The sequence below is a fragment of the Erinaceus europaeus genome, chromosome 18, assembly GCF_950295315.1.
Source record: "Erinaceus europaeus chromosome 18, mEriEur2.1, whole genome shotgun sequence".
Taxonomy (NCBI): Eukaryota; Metazoa; Chordata; class Mammalia; order Eulipotyphla; family Erinaceidae; genus Erinaceus; species Erinaceus europaeus.
In genome coordinates this window covers 75,151,578-75,157,658 of record NC_080179.1, presented here as the reverse complement: position 1 = coordinate 75,157,658, position 6,081 = coordinate 75,151,578, and positions in this window count along the sequence as shown.

The window sequence follows — 6,081 nt, the reverse complement described above, 5'->3', positions numbered from 1 at the left end:
CGATCCAGGATCCTTACACCAGTCCTTGTGCTTTGCACCACGTGCGCTTAAGCCACTGTGCTACTGCCCGACTCCCCCCTTTTTTGTTTCTTAAGTCCCACCTGTGAGTGAGCTTATTTGTCCTCCTGATGACACTTAACATGATTCTCTGTAGTTCCGTCTAACACGTGACAAAGGAGACAACGTTGTAACTTCTGGCAGCTGAGCAGAGCCCCACTGTGTATCCAGACCGCAGCTTCCTGAATCACTCATTACTCACTGCACATCTGGGCTGCTTCCACATTTTAGCTATTATGTGTAGTGCTATGGTGAGCATGGGTGTGCTTAGATCTCTTTGAATAAGTGCCTTTGTGTTCTTTATATAGATGCCAAGAAAAGCACAAAAAAAAGTGTACTTTTTTCTGTAATGCTTTACATCTCAAAAGTATCAAGTCTTTTTTTATTTGGGCTTCAGACAGTATAAAAGGTATAAAGTGAAGGGCGTAGCTAGTTGTCTCCCCCTCCCCACGGTAGGGTAAGTGGCTCAGCCGGGTACCTTCTTGTGCCAGCATGTTCTCCTGGGCTGAACCTCGGTGGTTATCCTCCCCCTCCTCCTGACACCGGCCACATCTGGCAGCCTCGACATGCTGCTGTCACCCTGTGTTCTGCCACATTGCCTGTGGGCGGACTTTAAGTCCTTCTCCCTTTCACTAGCCCAGTACTGACATGAACACAGTTGCTCATTTAGCTCTGTACACTTTGGTAAGTGGCTCTGCAGAGCTTCCCTTTAAAAAAGTCAACGATGTATGGCAGGGTGGGAACCAGAGCTTTACTCTGGTACATTTAACACCAGGGATCAAACTCAGGACCTCATGCTTGAGAGTTCAGTGCTCCATTCACTGCACCACCTCCTGGGATCTTGTGTTAGAACTGCTTCAGAAGGAAGATACTTTTTAGTCTGGGCAGCAACATACACACACACAAACACACACACACACACACACACACACACTGGGCTTCAAGATCTAGTGTTAGAATTGCTTCAGAAGGAAGATACTTTTCAGTCTGGGCAGCAACACACACACACACCAAGCAAAACCCTAAGTTTGTCAGTATTTGCATAGGGAAGTGGACACACACACACACCCAAGCATAGGGAACATAGGGAAGTGGACACACACACACCCAAGCATAGGAAGTGGACACACACACACACACAACCATAGGGAAGTGGACACAGACACACACACAAGCAAAACCCTAAGTTTGTCAATACTTGCATAGGGAAGTGGACACACACACATACACACACACACACACACCAAGCAAAACCCTAAGTTTGTCAATACTTGCATAGGGAAGTGGACATACACACACACACACACACACACACACACACACCCAAAACTCTAAGTTTGTCAATACCTGCATAGGGAAGTGGACACACACACACAGACACACACACACAAGCAAAACCCTAAGTTTGTCAATACTTGCATAGAGAAGTGGACACACACATACACACACACACACACACAAGCAAAACCCAAAGTTTGTCAATACTTGCATAGAGAAGTGGACACACACATACACACACACACACAAGCAAAACCCTAAGTTTGTCAATACTTGCATAGGGAAGTGGACACACACACACACTCACAGACACACACACACACACACACACACACACAAGCAAAACCCTAAGTTTGTCAATACCTGCCTAGGGAAGTGGACACACAGACACACACACAAGCAAAACCCTAAGTTTGTCAATACTTGCATAGGGAAGTGGACACACACATACACACACACACACACACACACACACAAGCAAAACCCAAAGTTTGTCAATACTTGCATAGAGAAGTGGACACACACATACACACACACACACAAGCAAAACCCAAAGTTTGTCAATACTTGCATAGGGAAGTGGACACACACACACACTCACAGACACACACACACACACAAGCAAAACCCTAAGTTTGTCAATACCTGCCTAGGGAAGTGGACACACAGACACACACACAAGCAAAACCCTAAGTTTGTCAATACTTGCATAGGGAAGTGGACACACACACACACACACACACAAGCAAAACCCAAAGTTTGTCAATACTTGCATAGAGAAGTGGACACACACATACACACACACACACACACACAAGCAAAACCCAAAGTTTGTCAATAATTGCATAGGGAAGTGGACACACACACACTCACAGACACACACACACACACACACACACACACACACACAAGCAAAACCCTAAGTTTGTCAATACCTGCCTAGGGAAGTGGACACACAGACACACACACAAGCAAAACCCTAAGTTTGTCAATACTTGCATAGGGAAGTGGACACACACATACACACACACACACACACACACACACAAGCAAAACCCAAAGTTTGTCAATACTTGCATAGAGAAGTGGACACACACATACACACACACACACAAGCAAAACCCAAAGTTTGTCAATACTTGCATAGGGAAGTGGACACACACACACACTCACAGACACACACACACACACAAGCAAAACCCTAAGTTTGTCAATACCTGCCTAGGGAAGTGGACACACAGACACACACACAAGCAAAACCCTAAGTTTGTCAATACTTGCATAGGGAAGTGGACACACACACACACACACACACACAAGCAAAACCCAAAGTTTGTCAATACTTGCATAGAGAAGTGGACACACACATACACACACACACACACACAAGCAAAACCCAAAGTTTGTCAATAATTGCATAGGGAAGTGGACACACACACACTCACAGACACACACACACACACACACACACACACACACACACACACACACACACAAGCAAAACCCTAAGTTTGTCAATACCTGCCTAGGGAAGTGGACACACACACACACACACACACACACACAAACACAAACAAAACCCTAAGTTTGTCAATACCTGCATAGGGAAGTGGACACACACACACACACACACACACACACACAAGCAAAACCCTAAGTTTGTCAATACCTGCATAGGGAAGTGGCTGTTTTCCCTGCTTTGACCACCAGGGGCGGCTACTGAGCACTCCTCTTGTGAGGTCGCATCATTTCTAAGTTACCAGGCTGAGTGCACCCAGTGTGCAAGGACCCAGCTTCAGCCCCCCGGGGTCCCCATCATACGCGGTGAAGCAGTGCTGCAGGTTTCTTTCCCTCTATCCTCACTCCTTTCAGTTTTCCTTTGCCTCTATCCAAAATAAACAAGTCAAAAAGTAAATAAGGTGTGGGTCGGCGGTGGTATGCCCGGTTAAGTGTGCACATCACCCGGCTTAAGGACCCGGGTTGAAGCCCCAGCTCCCCCCACCCTCTGCAGAGGGTCTGTGAAGTAGGTCTGCAGGTGTTCCTTTCTCCCTCTTTTTTTTTTTTAAATATTTTATTTATGGGAGTCGGGCGGTAGCGCAGCGGGTTAAGCGCAGGTGGCGCAAAGCGCAAGGACCGGTGTAAGGATCCCGGTTCGAACCCCGGCTCCCCACCTGCAGGGGAGTCGCTTCCCAGGCGGTGAAGCAGGTCTGCAGGTGTCTATCTTTCTCTCCCCCTCTCTGTCTTCCCCATCTCTCTCCATTTCTCTCTGTCCTATCCAACAACGATGACAACAATAAAAAACAACAAGGGCAACAAAAGGGAATAAATAAATTTAAAAATATTTTTTATTTTCTAGAGACAGAAATTGAGAGGGGTAGGAGGCGATAGAGAGGGAAAGAGACAGACACCTGCAGCCCTGCTTCACCACTTGTGAAGCTTTCGCCCACTGCAGGCCTTGAACCTGGGTCCTTGCACACTATAAAGTATGCACTTAACCAGGTGTGCCACTGCCTGGCCCCTTTCTCCCTCTTTCTATCTCTCCATCCTCTCTCAGTTTCTCTCTGTCCTACCTAATAAAATGAAAAAAAAAAAAAAAAGGCCTCCAGGAGCAGTGGGTTCATAGTGCCAGCACCAAGCCCCAGCGATATCACTGGTGCCAATTAAAAAATAAATAAATAAAGCATATAATCTTTAAAAACGGAATTATTAATGAGCTGAAACATTTACTATGCCTTTTTCTCGGAGTTAACATTCATAAATTTTTTTGTCATTTTTTTTTGCACTGGATTTGTTCCTTTCTTTGAAAATGTGCTTTGCAGATCAAGAACAATGATGACCATCAGTATGAAAGATTTATTATTTTTTTAGATTTTATTTATTAATGAGAAAGAAGGGGGACAGAAAGAACCAGACATCACTCTGGTACATGTGCTGCCAGGGATTGAACTCAAGACCTCATGCTTGAAAGTCCAGTGCTTTACCCACTGTGTCCCGGACCACGAAAACCATTTTTCTAAAGGATCAGTGAGAACCAGAGGCTGCTCAGCTGTGGCTGTGTCATGCCCAGGGCCTCAGATGCACAAGTCTTGTGCTTCAGTGACAGTCAGATTTAGAGGTTAAGAGACCACAAGTGCAGTGTGGATAGTTAAAACGTGATGAAAACACAGCTGCTTTGACCCATTGCCCCCACTTAAGTGAATTTGTTAAAGAAAAAAACGAAGACAAAAACTCAATCAACAGTATTCATTTCTTTTTCTTTTTCTTTCTTTTTTTTTTTTTGCCTCTAGGGTTATTGCCGGGGTTTGGTGCCTGCAACATGAATCCACTGCTCCAGGAGACCATTTTTTCCCCCTTTTGTTGCATTTTTTTTTTAAAAAAATCATTGATGTAGTTATTATTATTGTTGTTATTGTTGTTGCTGTCGTTGGATAGGACAGAGAGAAATGGAGAGAGGAGGGAAAGACAGAGAGGGGGAGAGAAAGACAGACACCTGCAGACCTGCTTCACTGCCTGTGACGCGACTCCCCTGCAGGTGGGGAGCCGGCAGTGCCCTGCCCCTGAGCCCAGCCCTCTGACTCCATATGCAGCTTCAACTTTGATCCCCTCAAATCAGGGACACATGGAGGCAGCCCCCAGCAGGCACTGTGTCTGCAACGCCAGTTTATTTATTTATTTACTTACTGCAGTGCCAGTTTATTTAGATATTAGATTAACAATGAATGAATAGGGGGCCAGGTGGTGGCGCACCTGGTTGAGCGCACATGTTACAGTGCGAAAGGACCCAGGTTCAAGCCCCTGGTCCCCAACTGCAGGGGGAAAGCTTCATGAGTGGTGAAGCAGGGCTACAGGTGTCTCTCTGTCTCTCTCCCTCTCTATCTTACCCTCCTCTCTCAATTTCTGGCTGTCTCTTATCCAATAAATAAATAAAGCTAATATAAAATTTTTTTAAAAAAAGAATGAATGATAAAGCAGGAGCATTCAGATAATCCTTTGTGATGAAAGCTATGCGGATGTGACCTCCTCTCAAAATACCGTATTGGTGTGCATTATTTTTAGACTGCAGCAGATGGGGTAACTGAAACTGCTGAAAGCAAAACCACAGGTTAGGGAGGGAAATATATATATTTATGTGTGTGTGTGTGTGTGTGTTAGGGTTGGGTTAGGTTAGGGTTAGGTTAGCTCTTAGTGCAGATGCTGGTGTTAGGTGCACATCTGGCTACAGCTGGTCCATAGGTGACCATATACATGCCACCGAGGTTATTGTTGGGGCTATTTGCCTGCACAGTTTCACCACTTCTGGAACCCCTGTTTTTAAGGAACTTATTTATTTATTCATGAGAACAATAGGAGGAAAGAACCAGACATCACTCTGGTATATGTGCTGCCAGGAATCGAACTAGGGCCTCATGGTTGAGAATCCAATGCTTTATCCACTGCACCACCTCCCGGTCCACACCCTCCGTTTTTTTAAAGTAGGGTGTGAGTAATATACACAAAGAGGAGAGACATTGTAACACCTCTGCACTGTTCACAGCACTCCCCCTTGCCGGCACTCCTATGTGGTGGCCAGGGCTCCAGCCCCAGACCTCACATATGCTGACCTGTGCACTCTGTTGGGTGAACCCTTTGCTGGCCCCTGTGTCTTTTCTTTGTGTCAAAATTAACCCAAGAACAATTCAGATTTAAAGGGAAACTGTCTATTAGAGCCTCTGTGGCTACCCCCCACCCCTGGACCCACATCACATA